This window comes from Stenella coeruleoalba (genome assembly GCF_951394435.1).
Source record: "Stenella coeruleoalba genome assembly, contig: scaffold_395, whole genome shotgun sequence".
Classification (NCBI taxonomy): Eukaryota; Metazoa; Chordata; class Mammalia; order Artiodactyla; family Delphinidae; genus Stenella; species Stenella coeruleoalba.
Window position 1 is genome coordinate 19401 of NW_027646441.1, and position 19675 is coordinate 39075.

A 19675-nucleotide genomic window follows, 5' to 3' on the forward strand; every position below is an offset into this window, starting at 1 on the left:
AGTGGATTCAGGTATGATGATTCTAACTGAAATAAGTCACACAGAAAAAGAAACATCATAAGATATCAGTAATACACGGAATGTAAACTTGGCTACACAGGAACTGAATTACAGAACAGAACAGGGTCTCAAATTTAGAAAACCAACTTATGCTTGCTTAAGGGTAAAGGTGAGTTGGGGTGCTGCATAAAACCAGAGATTGAAATGAGCACAGATAAAGTTCCTTAAGCCAAATATGGAATAGACAAGAGCTACTCCTTGCTCAACGAAATGGACTCAACACCCCATATTAAACGCCTAAGAATGTTCCTGACTAGTAAGTATCTTAAAACCTATGGATTGCTATGTCTCCAAAAGAGAATCAAGCATGTGTACAGGGGCATAAACGCAGCAGTGATAGGATTGGAGAGGTTCGGTGAGCAAATGAAGACCCTTTGAAGTCATATTGCATGGTACCCATTCCACGGGTTTCAACTACCCAGGTTTAAGGTATTCTTCCTTCAGCTAAAACATGCATGTGGAAACTAGAGTATGATCAACCATGTGATCGGGAGACGTGTTCAAATATGTCTCAGTTTTCGTACCCTGGTACTCGGGTGCAACATTCCAGACGCTTTACTAACACTCTCCCGACTTGGAGAGTCAGTCCGTTTAACCTCCTGTTTGGCCCAGTTTGCAATTTCTGCGGAAGATGAACAGGAATAGCGAGAACCAATGAGAGGCTAGCTGGAGGTGTCTGGACGGGCAAATTTAACTCTCATTTCCCACCAGGAAGAGGAATTAACCAAAGGCTCAGCGTGCCGTGCCGGAACCAGATTAGGTCCTGAAGCCATCCTGCGGTGTTGCGGCCAGGTCACAAGAAAGCGAGTTGAAGAAAGGAGCTCAGGGGCACTGTAATTCACAAACCTGCAGAGTTATAAATGACAGCTATCCTCCAAAAATAGACTGAAGTAAGGCTGCCAAGAGGACTTGAAAGCGGGGCAGAATTGCAGGAAACCGATTTCAGGAGGTAGACTGGAATTGCATTGAAAGCATAGGAAAAAAGGCAGAACGTCCACAATGATGCACTTGGCCAAAAAGGGCGTATGCGTTTTTTCCTGAATATATTCAGGAAAAAACGCATACGCCCTTTTTGGCCAACCAAGCAAGCTTGCAAAGGAAATCTGCACTACAATGAAGTCTCACTTCCCCCCGGTCAAAAGGGCCATCTGAAAAAAGTGTAAAATCCAGAAAGGCAGGACAGGCCATGGAGAACTGGGAGCCTTGTTATGCTGATGGGCGGGATGTAAATTGCCAACAGACACTTGGGAGAAGTGTATGGTGTTTCCTGAAACATCTAAAAAACAAAGCAACAGAGCCTAGGGCACTTCCACTTATGGTCCTATAGCTTAGGGAAATTAAAATCAAAAAGACACAGCCACCCCAAAGTTTGGAACGGCTCTGTTTACAAGAACCTCGTTTACAGTACAAGTTCAACATCGCAGAAAGTGAAAAATGGATAAAGAACTTGTGGTACTTACGTACAATGCAGTATCACTCAGCAATGAAATCTATGTCATCAGGCCCGTAGCAGCATAATGAGTAGATTCAGGTACGATGATTCTAACTGAAATAAGTCACACAGAAAAAGAAACATCATAAGATATCACTAATACACGGAATGTAAACTTGGCTACACAGGAACTGAATTCCAAAACAGAACAGGGTCTCAAATTTAGAAAACCAACTTATGCTTGCTTAAGGGGAAAGGTGAGTTGGGTTGCTGCATAAAACCAGAGATTGAAATGAGCACAGATAAAGTTCCTTAAGCCAAATATGGAATAGACAAGAGCTACTCCTTGCTCAACGAAATGGACTCATCAACCCATATTAAACGCCTAAGAATGTACCTGACTAGTAAGTATCTTAAAACCTATGGATTGCTATGTCTCCAAAACAGAATCAAGCATGTGTACAAGTGCATAAACGCAGCAGTGATAGGATTGGAGAGGTTCGGTGAGCAAATGAAGACCCTTTGAAGTCATATTGCATGGTACCCATTCCACGGGTCTCAACTCTCCAGGTTTAAGGTATTCTTCCTTCAGCTAAAACATGCATGTGGAACCCAAGTATGATCAACCATGTGAACGGGAGACGTGTTCAAATATGTCTCAGTTTTCCTCCCCTGGTACTCGGGTGCAACATTCCAGACGCTTTACTAACACTCTCGCCACTTGGAGAGTCAGCGCCTTTAACCTCCTGTTTGGCCCAGTTTGCAATTTCTGCGGAAGATGAACAGGAATAGCGAGAACCAATGACAGGCTAGCTGGAGGTGTCTGGACGGGCAAATTTAACTCTCATTTCCCACCAGGAAGAGGAAATAAACAAAGGCTCAGCGTGCCGTACCGGAACCAGATTAGGGCCTGAAGCCATCCTGCGGTGTTGCGGCCAGCTCAAAAGAAAGCGAGTTGAACAAAGGAGCTCAGGGGCACTGTAATTCACAAACCTGCAGAGTTATAAATGACAGCTATCGTCCAAAAATAGACTGAAGTAAGGCTGCCAAGAGGACTTGAAAGCGGGGCAGAATTGCAGGAAACCGATTTCAGGAGGTAGACTGGAATTGCATTGAAAGCATAGGAAAAGAGGCAGAACGTCCACAATGATGCACTTGGCCAAAAAGGGCGTATGCGTTTTTTCCTGAATATATTCAGGAAAAAACGCATACGCCCTTTTTGGCCAACCAAGCAAGCTTGCAAAGGAAATCTGCACTACAATGAAGTCTCACTTCCCCCCGGTCAAAAGGGCCATCTGAAAAAAGTGTAAAATCCAGAAAGGCAGGACAGGCCATGGAGAACTGGGAGCCTTGTTATGCTGATGGGCGGGATGTAAATTGCCAACAACCACTCGGGAGAAGTGTATGGTGTTTCCTGAAACATCTAAAAAACAAAGCAACAGAACCTAGGGCACTTCCACTTATGGTCCTATAGCTTAGGGAAATTAAAATAAAAAAGACACAGCCACCCCAAAGTTTGGAATGGCTCTGTTTACAAGAACCTCGTTTACAGTACACGTTCAACATCGCAGAAAGTGAAAAATGGATAAAGAAGTTGTGGTATTTACTTACAAAGCAATATCACTCAGCAATGAAATCTGTGTCATCAGGCCCTTAGCAGCACAATGAGTGGATTCAGGTATGATGATTCTAACTGAAATAAGTCACACAGAAAAAGAAACATCATAAGATATCAGTAATACACGGAATGTAAACTTGGCTACACAGGAACTGAATTACAGAACAGAACAGGGTCTCAAATTTAGAAAACCAACTTATGCTTGCTTAAGGGGAAAGGTGAGTTGGGGTGCTGCATAAAACCAGAGATTGAAATGAGCACAGATAAAGTTCCTTAAGCCAAATATGGAATAGACAAGAGCTACTCCTTGCTCAATGAAATGGACTCAACACCCCATATTAAACCCCTAAGAATGTACCTGACTAGTAAGTATCTTAAAACCTATGGATTGCTATGTCTCCAAAAGAGAATCAAGCATGTGTACAGGGGAATAAACGCAGCAGTGATAGGATTGGAGAGGTTCGGTGAGCAAATGAAGACCCTTTGAAGTCACATTGCATGGTACCCATTCCACGGGTTTCAACTACCCAGGTTTAAGGTATTCTTCCTTCAGCTAAAACATGCATGTGGAACCTAGAGTATGATCAACCATGTGATCGGGAGACGTGTTCAAATATGTCTCAGTTTTCGTACCCTGGTACTTGGGTGCAACATTCCAGACGCTCTACTAACACTCTCCCTACTTGGAGAGTCAGTCCCTTTGACCTCCTGTTTGGCCCAGTTTGCAATTTCTGCGGAAGATGAACAGGAATAGCGAGAACCAATGACAGGCTAGCTGGAGGTGTCTGGACGGGCAAATTTAACTCTCATTTCCCACCAGGAAGAGGAATTCACCAAAGGCTCAGCGTGCCATGCCGGAACCAGATTAGGTCCTGAAGCCATCCTGCGGTGTTGCGGCCAGGTCACAAGAAAGCGAGTTGAAGAAAGGAGCTCAGGGGCACTGTAATTCACAAACCTGCAGAGTTATAAATGACAGCTATCGTCCAAAAATAGACTGAAGTAAGGCTGCCAAGAGGACTTGAAAGCGGGGCAGAATTGCAGGAAACCGATTTCAGGAGGTAGACTGGAATTGCATTGAAAGCATAGGAAAAGAGGCAGAACGTCCACAATGATGCACTTGGCCAAAAAGGGCGTATGCGTTTTTTCCTGAATATATTCAGGAAAAAACGCATACGCCCTTTTTGGCCAACCAAGCAAGCTTGCAAAGGAAATCTGCACTACAATGAAGTCTCACTTCCCCCCGGTCAAAAGGGCCATCTGAAAAAAGTGTAAAATCCAGAAAGGCAGGACAGGCCATGGAGAACTGGGAACCTTGTTATGCTGATGGGCGGGATGTAAATTGCCAACAACCACTCGGGAGAAGTGTATGGTGTTTCCTGAAACATCTAAAAAACAAAGCAACGGAGCCGAGGGCACTTCCACTTATGGTCCTATAGCTTAGGGAAATTAAAATCAAAAAGACACAGCCACCCCAAAGTTTGGAACGGCTCTGTTTACAAGAACCTCGTTTACAGTACAAGATCAACATCGCAGAAAGTGAAAAATGGATAAAGAACTTGTGGTACTTACGTACAATGCAGTATCACTCAGCAATGAAATCTATGTCATCAGGCCCGTAGCAGCATAATGAGTAGATTCAGGTACGATGATTCTAACTGAAATAAGTCACACAGAAAAAGAAACATCATAAGATATCAGTAATACACGGAATGTAAACTTGGCTACACAGGAACTGAATTCCAAAACAGAATAGGGTCTCAAATTTAGAAAACCAACTTATGCTTGCTTAAGGGTAAAGGTGAGTTGGGTTGCTGCATAAAACCAGAGATTGAAATGAGCACAGATAAAGTTCCTTAAGCCAAATATGGAATAGACAAGAGCTACTCCTTGTTCAACGAAAGGGACTCAACACCGCATATTAAACGCCTAAGAATGTACCTGACTAGTAAGTATCTTAAAACCTATGGATTGCTATGTCTCCAAAAGAGAATCAAGCATGTGTACAGGGGCATAAACGCAGCAGTGATAGGATTGGAGAGGTTTGGTGAGCAAATGAAGACCCTTTGAAGTCATATTGCATGGTACCCATTTCACGGGTTTCAACTACCCAGGTTTAAGGTATTCTTCCTTCAGCTAAAACATGCATGTGGAACCTAGAGTATGATCAACCATGTGATCGGGAGACGTGTTCAAATATGTCTCAGTTTTCGTACCCTGGTACTCGGGTGCAACATTCCAGACGCTTTACTAACACTCTCCCGACTTGGAGAGTCAGTCCCTTTAACCTCCTGTTTGGCCCAGTTTGCAATTTCTGCAGAAGATGAACAGGAATAGCGAGAACCAATGAGAGACTAGCTGGAGGTGTCTGGACGGGCAAATTTAACTCTCATTTCCCACCAGGAAGAGGAAATAACCAAAGGCTCAGCGTGCAGTGCCGGAACCAGATTAGGGCCTGAAGCCATCCTGCGGTGTTGCGGCCAGGTCACAAGAAAGCGAGTTGAAGAAAGGAGCTCAGGGTCACTGTAATTCACAAACCTGCAGAGTTATAAATGACAGCTATCGTCTAAAAATAGACTGAAGTAAGGCTGCCAAGAGGACTTGAAAGCGGGGCAGAATTGCAGGAAACCGATTTCAGGAGGTAGACTGGAATTGCATTGAAAGCATAGGAAAAGAGGCAGAACGTCCACAATGATGCACTTGGCCAAAAAGGGCGTATGCGTTTTTTCCTGAATATATTCAGGAAAAAACGCATACGCCCTTTTTGGCCAACCAAGCAAGCTTGCAAAGGAAATCTGCACTACAATGAAGTCTCACTTCCCCCGGGTCAAAAGGGTCATCTGAAAAAAGTGTAAAATCCAGAAAGGCAGGACAGGCCATGGAGAACTGGGAGCCTTGTTATGCTGATCGGCGGGATGTAAATTGCCAACAGACACTCGGGAAAAGTGTATGGTGTTTCCTGAAACATCTAAAAAACAAAGCAACAGAGCCTAGGGCACTTCCACTTATGGTCCTATAGCTTAGGGAAATTAAAATCAAAAAGACACAGCCACCCCAAAGTTTGGAACGGCTCTGTTTACAAGAACCTCGTTTACAGTACAAGTTCAACATCGCAGAAAGTGAAAAATGGATAAAGAAGTTGTGGTATTCACTTACAAAGCAATATCACTCAGCAATGAAATCTATGTCATCATGCCCTTAGCATCGCAATGAGTGGATTCAGGTATGATGATTCTAACTGAAATAAGTCACACAGAAAAAGAAACATCATAAGATATCAGTAATACACGGAATGTAAACTTGGCTACACAGGAACTGAATTACAGAACAGAACAGGGTCTCAAATTTAGAAAACCAACTTATGCTTGCTTAAGGGTAAAGGTGAGTTGGGGTGCTGCATAAAACCAGAGATTGAAATGAGCACAGATAAAGTTCCTTAAGCCAAATATGGAATAGACAAGAGCTACTCCTTGCTCAACGAAATGGACGCAAAACCCCATTTTAAACCCCTAAGAATGTACCTGACTAGTAAGTATCTTAAAACCTATGGATTGCTATGTCTCCAAAAGAGAATCAAGCGTGTGTACAGGGGAATAAACACAGCAGTGATAGGATTGGAGAGGTTCGGTGAGCAAATGAAGACCCTTTGAAGTCATATTGCATGGTACCCATTACACGGGTCTCAACTCTCCAGGTTTAAGGTATTCTTCCTTCAGCTAAAACATGCATGTGGAACCTAGAGTATGATCAACCATGTGATCGGGAGACGTGTTCAAATATGTCTCAGTTTTCGTACCCTGGTACTCGGGTGCAACGTTCCAGACGCTTTACTAACACTCTCCCGACTTGGAGAGTCAGTCCCTTTAACCTCCTGTTTGGCCCAGTTTGCAATTTCTGCAGAAGATGAACAGGAATAGCGAGAACCAATGAGAGACTAGCTGGAGGTGTCTGGACGGGCAAATTTAACTCTCATTTCCCACCAGGAAGAGGAAATAACCAAAGGCTCAGCGTGCAGTGCCGGAACCAGATTAGGGCCTGAAGCCATCCTGCGGTGTTGCGGCCAGGTCACAAGAAAGCGAGTTGAAGAAAGGAGCTCAGGGGCACTGTAATTCACAAACCTGCAGAGTTATAAATGACAGCTATCGTCCAAAAATAGACTGAAGTAAGGCTGCCAAGAGGACTTGAAAGCGGGGCAGAATTGCAGGAAACCGATTTCAGGAGGTAGACTGGAATTGCATTGAAAGCATAGGAAAAGAGGCAGAACGTCCACAATGATGCACTTGGCCAAAAAGGGCGTATGCGTTTTTTCCTGAATATATTCAGGAAAAAACGCATACGCCCTTTTTGGCCAACCAAGCAAGCTTGCAAAGGAAATCTGCACTACAATGAAGTCTCACTTCCCCCCGGTCAAAAGGGCCATCTGAAAAAAGTGTAAAATCCAGAAAGGCAGGACAGGCCATGGAGAACTGGGAGCCTTGTTATGCTGATGGGCGGGATGTAAATTGCCAACAACCACTCGGGAGAAGTGTATGGTGTTTCCTGAAACATCTAAAAAACAAAGCAACAGAGCCTAGGGCACTTCCACTTATGGTCCTATAGCTTAGGGAAATTAAAATCAAAAAGACACAGCCACCCCAAAGTTTGGAACGGCTCTGTTTACAAGAACCTCGTTTACAGTACACGTTCAACATCGCAGAAAGTGAAAAATGGATAAAGAAGTTGTGGTATTTACTTACAAAGCAATATCACTCAGCAATGAAATCTGTGTCATTAGGCCCTTAGCAGCACAATGAGTGGATTCAGGTATGATGATTCTAACTGAAATAAGTCACACAGAAAAAGAAACATCATAAGATATCAGTAATACACGGAATGTAAACTTGGCTACACAGGAACTGAATTACAGAACAGAACAGGGTCTCAAATTTAGAAAACCAACTTATGCTTGCTTAAGGGGAAAGGTGAGTTGGGGTGCTGCATAAAACCAGAGATTGAAATGAGCACAGATAAAGTTCCTTAAGCCAAATATGGAATAGACAAGAGCTACTCCTTGCTCAACGAAATGGACTCAACACCCCATATTAAACCCCTAAGAATGTACCTGACTAGTAAGTATCTTAAAACCTATGGATTGCTATGTCTCCAAAAGAGAATCAAGCGTGTGTACAGGGGAATAAACGCAGCAGTGATAGGATTGGAGAGGTTCGGTGAGCAAATGAAGACCCTTTGAAATCATATTGCATGGTACCCATTCCACGGGTTTCAACTACCCAGGTTTAAGGTATTCTTCCTTCAGCTAAAACATGCATGTGGAACCTAGAGTATGATCAACCATGTGATCGGGAGACGTGTTCAAATATGTCTCAGTTTTCGTACCCTGGTACTTGGGTGCAACATTCCAGACGCTTTACTAACACTCTCCCGACTTGGAGAGTCAGTCCCTTTAACCTCCTGTTTGGCCCAGTTTGCAATTTCTGCGGAAGATGAACAGGAATAGCGAGAACCAATGAGAGGCTAGCTGGAGGTGTCTGGACGGGCAAATTTAACTCTCATTTCCCACCAGGAAGAGGAATTAACCAAAGGCTCAGCGTGCCATGCCGGAACCAGATTAGGTCCTGAAGGCATCCTGCGGTGTTGCGGCCAGGTCACAAGAAAGCGAGTTGAAGAAAGGAGCTCAGGGGCACTGTAATTCACAAACCTGCAGAGTTATAAATGACAGCTATCGTCCAAAAATAGACTGAAGTAAGGCTGCCAAGAGGACTTGAAAGCGGGGCAGAATTGCAGGAAACCGATTTCAGGAGGTAGACTGGAATTGCATTGAAAGCATAGGAAAAGAGGCAGAACGTCCACAATGATGCACTTGGCCAAAAAGGGCGTATGCGTTTTTTCCTGAATATATTCAGGAAAAAACGCATACGCCCTTTTTGGCCAACCAAGCAAGCTTGCAAAGGAAATCTGCACTACAATGAAGTCTCACTTCCCCCCGGTCAAAAGGGCCATCTGAAAAAAGTGTAAAATCCAGAAAGGCAACAGGCCATTAAGAACTGGGAGCCTTGTTATGCTGATGGGCGGGATGTAAATTGCCAACAGACACTTGGGAGAAGTGTATGGTGTTTCCTGAAACATCTAAAAAACAAAGCAACAGAGCCTAGGGCACTGCCACTTATGGTCCTATAGCTTAGGGAAATTAAAATCAAAAAGACACAGCCACCCCAAAGTTTGGAACGGCTCTGTTTACAAGAACCTCGTTTACAGTACAAGTTCAACATCGCAGAAAGTGAAAAATGGATAAAGAAGTTGTGGTATTCACTTACAAAGCAATATCACTCAGCAATGAAATCTATGTCATCAGGCCCTCAGCATCACAATGAGTGGATTCAGGTATGATGATTCTAACTGAAATAAGTCACACAGAAAAAGAAACATCATAAGATATCAGTAATACACGGAATGTAAACTTGGCTACACAGGAACTGAATTACAGAACAGAACAGGGTCTCAAATTTAGAAAACCAACTTATGCTTGCTTAAGGGGAAAGGTGAGTTGGGGTGCTGCATAAAACCAGAGATTGAAATGAGCACAGATAAAGTTCCTTAAGCCAAATATGGAATAGACAAGAGCTACTCCTTGCTCAACGAAATGGACTCAACACCCCATATTAAACGCCTAAGAATGTTCCTGACTAGTAAGTATCTTAAAACCTATGGATTGCTATGTCTCCAAAAGAGAATCAAGCATGTGTACAGGGGCATAAACGCAGCAGTGATAGGATTGGAGAGGTTCGGTGAGCAAATGAAGACCCTTTGAAGTCATATTGCATGGTACCCATTCCACGGGTTTCAACTACCCAGGTTTAAGGTATTATTCCTTCAGCTAAAACATGCATGTGGAAACTAGAGTATGATCAACCATGTGATCGGGAGACGTGTTCAAATATGTCTCAGTTTTCGTACCCTGGTACTCGGGTGCAACATTCCAGACGCTTTACTAACACTCTCCCGACTTGGAGAGTCAGTCCGTTTAACCTCCTGTTTGGCCCAGTTTGCAATTTCTGCAGAAGATGAACAGGAATAGCGAGAACCAATGAGAGGCTAGCTGGAGGTGTCTGGACGGGCAAATTTAACTCTCATTTCCCACCAGGAAGAGGAATTAACCAAAGGCTCAGCGTGCCGTGCCGGAACCAGATTAGGTCCTGAAGCCATCCTGCGGTGTTGCGGCCAGGTCACAAGAAAGCGAGTTGAAGAAAGGAGCTCAGGGGCACTGTAATTCACAAACCTGCAGAGTTATAAATGACAGCTATCGTCCAAAAATAGACTGAAGTAAGGCTGCCAAGAGGACTTGAAAGCGGGGCAGAATTGCAGGAAACCGATTTCAGGAGGTAGACTGGAATTGCATTGAAAGCATAGGAAAAGAGGCAGAACGTCCACAATGATGCACTTGGCCAAAAAGGGCGTATGCGTTTTTTCCTGAATATATTCAGGAAAAAACGCATACGCCCTTTTTGGCCAACCAAGCAAGCTTGCAAAGGAAATCTGCACTACAATGAAGTCTCACTTCCCCCCGGTCAAAAGGGCCATCTGAAAAAAGTGTAAAATCCAGAAAGGCAGGACAGGCCATGGAGAACTGGGAGCCTTGTTATGCTGATGGGCGGGATGTAAATTGCCAACAGACACTTGGGAGAAGTGTATGGTGTTTCCTGAAACATATAAAAAACAAAGCAACAGAGCCTAGGGCACTTCCACTTATGGTCCTATAGCTTAGGGAAATTAAAATCAAAAAGACACAGCCACCCCAAAGTTTGGAACGGCTCTGTTTACAAGAACCTCGTTTACAGTACAAGTTCAACATCGCAGAAAGTGAAAAATGGATAAAGAACTTGTGGTACTTACGTACAATGCAGTATCACTCAGCAATGAAATCTATGTCATCAGGCCCATAGCAGCATAATGAGTAGATTCAGGTACGATGATTCTAACTGAAATAAGTCACACAGAAAAAGAAACATCATAAGATATCAGTAATACATGGAATGTAAACTTGGCTACACAGGAACTGAATTCCAAAACAGAACAGGGTCTCAAATTTAGAAAACCAACTTATGCTTGCTTAAGGGGAAAGGTGAGTTGGGTTGCTGCATAAAACCAGAGATTGAAATGAGCACAGATAAAGTTCCTTAAGCCAAATATGGAATAGACAAGAGCTACTCCTTGCTCAACGAAATGGACTCAACACCCCATATTAAACGCCTAAGAATGTACCTGACTAGTAAGTATCTTAAAACCTATGGATTGCTATGTCTCCAAAAGAGAATCAAGCATGTGTACAGGTGCATAAACGCAGCAGTGATAGGATTGGAGAGGTTCGGTGAGCAAATGAAGACCCTTTGAAGTCATATTGCATGGTACCCATTCCACGGGTCTCAACTCTCCAGGTTTAAGGTATTCTTCCTTCAGCTAAAACATGCATGTGGAACCCAAGTATGATCAACCATGTGAACGGGAGACGTGTTCAAATATGTCTCAGTTTTCCTCCCCTGGTACTCGGGTGCAACATTCCAGACGCTTTACTAACACTCTCCCCACTTGGAGAGTCAGCGCCTTTAACCTCCTGTTTGGCCCAGTTTGCAATTTCTGCGGAAGATGAACAGGAATAGCGAGAACCAATGAGAGGCTAGCTGGAGGTGTCTGGACGGGCAAATTTAACTCTCATTTCCCACCAGGAAGAGGAAATAACCAAAGGCTCAGCGTGCCGTACCGGAACCAGATTAGGGCCTGAAGCCATCCTGCGGTGTTGCGGCCAGCTCAAAAGAAAGCGAGTTGAACAAAGGAGCTCAGGGGCACTGTAATTCACAAACCTGCAGAGTTATAAATGACAGCTATCGTCCAAAAATAGACTGAAGTAAGGCTGCCAAGAGGACTTGAAAGCGGGGCAGAATTGCAGGAAACCGATTTCAGGAGGTAGACTGGAATTGCATTGAAAGCATAGGAAAAGAGGCAGAACGTCCACAATGATGCACTTGGCCAAAAAGGGCGTATGCGTTTTTTCCTGAATATATTCAGGAAAAAACGCATACGCCCTTTTTGGCCAACCAAGCAAGCTTGCAAAGGAAATCTGCACTACAATGAAGTCTCACTTCCCCCCGGTCAAAAGGGCCATCTGAAAAAAGTGTAAAATCCAGAAAGGCAGGACAGGCCATGGAGAACTGGGAGCCTTGTTATGCTGATGGGCGGGATGTAAATTGCCAACAACCACTCGGGAGAAGTGTATGGTGTTTCCTGAAACATCTAAAAAACAAAGCAACAGAACCTAGGGCACTTCCACTTATGGTCCTATAGCTTAGGGAAATTAAAATGAAAAAGACACAGCCACCCCAAAGTTTGGAATGGCTCTGTTTACAAGAACCTCGTTTACAGTACACGTTCAACATCGCAGAAAGTGAAAAATGGATAAAGAAGTTGTGGTATTTACTTACAAAGCAATATCACTCAGCAATGAAATCTGTGTCATCAGGCCCTTAGCAGCACAATGAGTGGATTCAGGTATGATGATTCTAACTGAAATAAGTCACACAGAAAAAGAAACATCATAAGATATCAGTAATACACGGAATGTAAACTTGGCTACACAGGAACTGAATTACAGAACAGAACAGGGTCTCAAATTTAGAAAACCAACTTATGCTTGCTTAAGGGGAAAGGTGAGTTGGGGTGCTGCATAAAACCAGAGATTGAAATGAGCACAGATAAAGTTCCTTAAGCCAAATATGGAATAGACAAGAGCTACTCCTTGCTCAACGAAATGGACTCAACACCCCATATTAAACCCCTAAGAATGTACCTGACTAGTAAGTATCTTAAAACCTATGGATTGCTATGTCTCCAAAAGAGAATCAAGCGTGTGTACAGGGGAATAAACGCAGCAGTGATAGGATTGGAGAGGTTCGGTGAGCAAATGAAGACCCTTTGAAATCATATTGCATGGTACCCATTCCACGGGTTTCAACTACCCAGGTTTAAGGTATTCTTCCTTCAGCTAAAACATGCATGTGGAACCTAGAGTATGATCAACCATGTGATCGGGAGACGTGTTCAAATATGTCTCAGTTTTCGTACCCTGGTACTTGGGTGCAACATTCCAGACGCTTTACTAACACTCTCCCGACTTGGAGAGTCAGTCCCTTTAACCTCCTGTTTGGCCCAGTTTGCAATTTCTGCGGAAGATGAACAGGAATAGCGAGAACCAATGAGAGGCTAGCTGGAGGTGTCTGGACGGGCAAATTTAACTCTCATTTCCCACCAGGAAGAGGAATTAACCAAAGGCTCAGCGTGCCATGCCGGAACCAGATTAGGTCCTGAAGCCATCCTGCGGTGTTGCGGCCAGGTCACAAGAAAGCGAGTTGAAGAAAGGAGCTCAGGGGCACTGTAATTCACAAACCTGCAGAGTTATAAATGACAGCTATCGTCCAAAAATAGACTGAAGTAAGGCTGCCAAGAGGACTTGAAAGCGGGGCAGAATTGCAGGAAACCGATTTCAGGAGGTAGACTGGAATTGCATTGAAAGCATAGGAAAAGAGGCAGAACGTCCACAATGATGCACTTGGCCAAAAAGGGCGTATGCGTTTTTTCCTGAATATATTCAGGAAAAAACGCATACGCCCTTTTTGGCCAACCAAGCAAGCTTGCAAAGGAAATCTGCACTACAATGAAGTCTCACTTCCCCCCGGTCAAAAGGGCCATCTGAAAAAAGTGTAAAATCCAGAAAGGCAGGACAGGCCATGGAGAACTGGGAGCCTTGTTATGCTGATGGGCGGGATGTAAATTGCCAACAACCACTCGGGAGAAGTGTATGGTGTTTCCTGAAACATATAAAAAACAAAGCAACAGAGCCGAGGGCACTTCCACTTATGGTCCTATAGCTTAGGGAAATTAAAATCAAAAAGACACAGCCACCCCAAAGTTTGGAACGGCTCTGTTTACAAGAACCTCGTTTACAGTACAAGTTCAACATCGCAGAAAGTGAAAAATGGATAAAGAACTTGTGGTACTTACGTACAATGCAGTATCACTCAGCAATGAAATCTATGTCATCAGGCCCATAGCAGCATAATGAGTAGATTCAGGTACGATGATTCTAACTGAAATAAGTCACACAGAAAAAGAAACATCATAAGATATCAGTAATACACGGAATGTAAACTTGGCTACACAGGAACTGAATTACAGAACAGAACAGGGTCTCAAATTTAGAAAACCAACTTATGCTTGCTTAAGGGGAAAGGTGAGTTGGGGTGCTGCATAAAACCAGAGATTGAAATGAGCACAGATAAAGTTCCTTAAGCCAAATATGGAATAGACAAGAGCTACTCCTTGCTCAACGAAATGGACTCAACACCCCATATTAAACGCCTAAGAATGTTCCTGACTAGTAAGTATCTTAAAACCTATGGATTGTTATGTCTCCAAAAGAGAATCAAGCATGTGTACAGGGGCATAAACGCAGCAGTGATAGGATTGGAGAGGTTCGGTGAGCAAATGAAGACCCTTTGAAGTCATATTGCATGGTACCCATTCCACGGGTTTCAACTACCCAGGTTTAAGGTATTCTTCCTTCAGCTAAAACATGCATGTGGAACCTAGAGTATGATCAACCATGTGATCGGGAGACGTGTTCAAATATGTCTCAGTTTTCGTACCCTGGTACTTGGGTGCAACATTCCAGACGCTTTACTAACACTCTCCCGACTTGGAGAGTCAGTCCCTTTAACCTCCTGTTTGGCCCAGTTTGCAATTTCTGCGGAAGATGAACAGGAATAGCGAGAACCAATGACAGGCTAGCTGGAGGTGTCTGAACGGGCAAATTTAACTCTCATTTCCCACCAGGAAGAGGAAATAACCAAAGGCTCAGCGTGCCGTACCGGAACCAGATTAGGGCCTGAAGCCATCCTGCGGTGTTGCGGCCAGCTCAAAAGAAAGCGAGTTGAACAAAGGAGCTCAGGGGCACTGTAATTCACAAACCTGCAGAGTTATAAATGACAGCTATCGTCCAAAAATAGACTGAAGTAAGGCTGCCAAGAGGACTTGAAAGCGGGGCAGAATTGCAGGAAACCGATTTCAGGAGGTAGACTGGAATTGCATTGAAAGCATAGGAAAAGAGGCAGAACGTCCACAATGATGCACTTGGCCAAAAAGGGCGTATGCGTTTTTTCCTGAATATATTCAGGAAAAAACGCATACGCCCTTTTTGGCCAACCAAGCAAGCTTGCAAAGGAAATCTGCACTACAATGAAGTCTCACTTCCCCCCGGTCAAAAGGGCCATCTGAAAAAAGTGTAAAATCCAGAAAGGCAGGACAGGCCATGGAGAACTGGGAGCCTTGTTATGCTGATGGGCGGGATGTAAATTGCCAACAACCACTCGGGAGAAGTGTATGGTGTTTCCTGAAACATATAAAAAACAAAGCAACAGAGCCTAGGGCACTTCCACTTATGGTCCTATAGCTTAGGGAAATTAAAATCAAAAAGACACAGCCACCCCAAAGTTTGGAACGGCTCTGTTTACAAGAACCTTGTTTACAGTACAAGTTCAACATCGCAGAAAGTGAAAAATGGATAAAGAACTTGTGGTACTTACGTACAATGCAGTATCACTCAGCAATGAAATCTATGTCATCAGGCCCGTAGCAGCATAATGAGTAGATTCAGGTACGATGATTCTAACTGAAATAAGTCACACAGAAAAAGAAACATCATAAGATATCAGTAATACACGGAATGTAAACTTGGCTACACAGGAACTGAATTCCAAAACAGAACAGGGTCTCAAATTTAGAAAACCAACTTATGCTTGCTTAAGGGTAAAGGTGAGTTGGGTTGCTGCATAAAACCGGAGATTGAAATGAGCACAGATAAAGTTCCTTAAGCCAAATATGGAATAGACAAGAGCTACTCGTTGCTCAACGAAATGGACTCAACACCGCATATTAAACGCCTAAGAATGTACCTGACTAGTAAGTATCTTAAAACCTATGGATTGCTATGTCTCCAAAAGAGAATCAAGCATGTGTACAGGGGCATAAACGCAGCAGTGATAGGATTGGAGAGGTTCGGTGAGCAAATGAAGACCCTTTGAAGTCATATTGCATGGTACCCATTCCACGGGTTTCAACTACCCAGGTTTTAGGTATTCTTCCTTCAGCTAAAACATGCATGTGGAACCCAAGTATGATCAACCATGTGAACGGGAGACGTGTTCAAATATGTCTCAGTTTTCGTACCCTGGTACTCGGGTGCAACATTCCAGACGCTTTACTAACACTCTCCCCACTTGGAGAGTCAGTCCCTTTAACCTCCTGTTTGGCCCAGTTTGCAATTTCTGCGGAAGATGAACAGGAATAGCGAGAACCAATGAGAGACTAGCTGGAGGTGTCTGGACGGGCAAATTTAACTCTCATTTCCCACCAGGAAGAGGAAATAACCAAAGGCTCAGCGTGCCGTGCCGGAACCAGATTAGGGCCTGAAGCCATCCTGCGGTGTTGCGGCCAGGTCACAAGAAAGCGAGTTGAAGAAAGGAGCTCAGGGGCACTGTAATTCACAAACCTGCAGAGTTATAAATGACAGCTATCGTCCAAAAATATACTGAAGTAAGGCTGCCAAGAGGACTTGAAAGCGGGGCAGAATTGCAGGAAACCGATTTCAGGAGGTAGACTGGAATTGCATTGAAAGCATAGGAAAAGAGGCAGAACGTCCACAATGATGCACTTGGCCAAAAAGGGCGTATGCGTTTTTTCCTGAATATATTCAGGAAAAAACGCATACGCCCTTTTTGGCCAACCAAGCAAGCTTGCAAAGGAAATCTGCACTACAATGAAGTCTCACTTCCCCCCGGTCAAAAGGGCCATCTGAAAAAAGTGTAAAATCCAGAAAGGCAGGACAGGCCATGGAGAACTGGGAGCCTTGTTATGCTGATCGGCGGGATGTAAATTGCCAACAGACACTCGGGAGAAGTGTATGGTGTTTCCTGAAATATCTAAAAAACAAAGCAACAGAGCCTAGGGCACTGCCACTTATGGTCCTATAGCTTAGGGAAATTAAAATCAAAAAGACACAGCCACCCCAAAGTTTGGGACGCCTCTGTTTACAAGAACCTCGTTTACAGTACAAGTTCAACATCGCAGAAAGTGAAAAATGGATAAAGAAGTTGTGGTATTTACTTACAAAGCAATATCACTCAGCAATGAAATCTGTGTCATCAGGCCCTTAGCAGCACAATGAGTGGATTCAGGTATGATGATTCTAACTGAAGTAAGTCACACAGAAAAAGAAACATCATAAGATATCAGTAATACACGGAATGTAAACTTGGCTACACAGGAACTGAATTACAGAACAGAACAGGGTCTCAAATTTAGAAAACCAACTTATGCTTGCTTAAGGGGAAAGGTGAGTTGGGGTGCTGCATAAAACCAGAGATTGAAATGAGCACCGATAAAGTTCCTTAAGCCAAATATGGAATAGACAAGAGCTACTCCTTGCTCAACGAAATGGACTCAAAACCCCATATTAAACCCCTAAGAATGTACCTGACTAGTAAGTATCTTAAAACCTATGGATTGCTATGTCTCCAAAAGAGAATCAAGCGTGTGTACAGGGGAATAAACACAGCAGTGATAGGATTGGAGAGGTTCGGTGAGCAAATGAAGACCCTTTGAAGTTATACTGCATGGTACCCATTACACGGGTCTCAACTCTCCAGGTTTAAGGTATTCTTCCTTCAGCTAAAACATGCATGTGGAACCCAGAGTATGATCAACCATGTGAACGGGAGACGTGTTCAAATATGTCTCAGTTTTCCTCCCCTGGTACTCGGGTGCAACATTCCAGACGCTTTACCAACACTCTCCCGACTTGGAGAGTCAGTCCCTTTAACCTCCTGTTTGGCCCAGTTTGCAATTTCTGCGGAAGATTAACAGGAATAGCGAGAACCAATGAGAGGCTAGCTGGAGGTGTCTGGACGGGCAAATTTAACTCTCATTTCCCACCAGGAAGAGGAAATAACCAAAGGCTCAGCGTGCAGTGCCGGAACCAGATTAGGGCCTGAAGCCATCCTGCGGTGTTGCGGCCAGGTCACAAGAAAGCGAGTTGAAGAAAGGAGCTCAGGGGCACTGTAATTCACAAACCTGCAGAGTTATAAATGACAGCTATCGTCCAAAAATAGACTGAAGTAAGGCTGCCAAGAGGACTTGAAAGCGGGGCAGCATTGCAGGAAACCGATTTCAGGAGGTAGACTGGAATTGCATTGAAAGCATAGGAAAAGAGGCAGAACGTCCACAATGATGCACTTGGCCAAAAAGGGCGTATGCGTTTTTTCCTGAATATATTCAGGAAAAAACGCATACGCCCTTTTTGGCCAACCAAGCAAGCTAGCAAAGGAAATCTGCACTACAATGAAGTCTCACTTCCCCCCGGTCAAAAGGGCCATCTGAAAAAAGTGTAAAATCCAGAAAGGCAGGACAGGCCATGGAGAACTGGGAGCCTTGTTATGCTGATGGGCGGGATGAAAATTGCCAACAACCACTCGGGAGAAGTGTATGGTGTTTCCTGAAACATCTAAAAAACAAAGCAACAGAACCTAGGGTACTTCCACTTATGGTCCTATAGCTTAGGGAAATTAAAATCAAAAAGACACAGCCACCCCAAAGTTTGGAACGGCTCTGTTTACAAGAACCTCGTTTACAGTACAAGTTCAACATCGCAGAAAGTGAAAAATGGATAAAGAAGTTGTGGTATTTACTTACAAAGCAATATCACTCAGCAGTGAAATCTGTGTCATCAGGCCCGTAGCAGCACAATGAGTGGATTCAGGTATGATGATTCTAACTTAAGTAAGTCACACAGAAAAAGAAACATCATAAGATATCAGTAATACACGGAATGTAAACTTGGCTACACAGGAACTGAATTACAGAACAGAACAGGGTCTCAAATTTAGAAAACCAACTTATGCTTGCTTAAGGGGAAAGGTGAGTTGGGGTGCTGCATAAAACCAGAGATTGAAATGAGCACAGATAAAGTTCCTTAAGCCAAATATGGAATAGACAAGAGCTACTCCTTGCTCAACGAAATGGACTCAACACCCCATATTAAACGCCTAAGAATGTTCCTGACTAGTAAGTATCTTAAAACCTATGGATTGCTATGTCTCCAAAAGAGAATCAAGCATGTGTACAGGGGCATAAACGCAGCAGTGATAGGATTGGAGAGGTTCGGTGCGCAAATGAAAACACTTTGAAGTCATATTGCATGGTACCCATTCCACGGGTTTCAACTACCCAGGTTTAAGGTATTCTTCCTTCAGCTAAAACATGCATGTGGAACCTAGAGTATGATCAACCATGTGATCGGGAGACGTGTTCAAATATGTCTCAGTTTTCGTACACCTGGTACTCGGGTGCAACATTCCAGAGGCTTTAATAACACTCTCCCGACTTGCAGAGTCAGTCCCTTTAACCTCCTGTTTGGCCAAGTTTGCAATTTCTGCGGAAGATGAACAGGAATAGCGAGAACCAATGGG

At 43.7% G+C, this 19675-nt stretch overlaps 1 long non-coding RNA gene across 1 annotated transcript in view; it reads right to left on the reverse strand.

Moving 5' to 3' along the window:
• Window positions 1-5572: 5572 nt before the first annotated feature.
• LOC307181113 overlaps window positions 5573-19675 on the reverse strand; it is a 40253-nt gene continuing 26150 nt past the window's right edge. The window contains exons 2-3 of the long non-coding RNA XR_013825908.1: window positions 6264-6345; window positions 5573-5645 (exon numbers count right to left, since the gene is read on the reverse strand). This is a non-coding gene — a long non-coding RNA (uncharacterized lncRNA). The remainder of the gene's footprint in view (window positions 5646-6263; window positions 6346-19675) is intronic.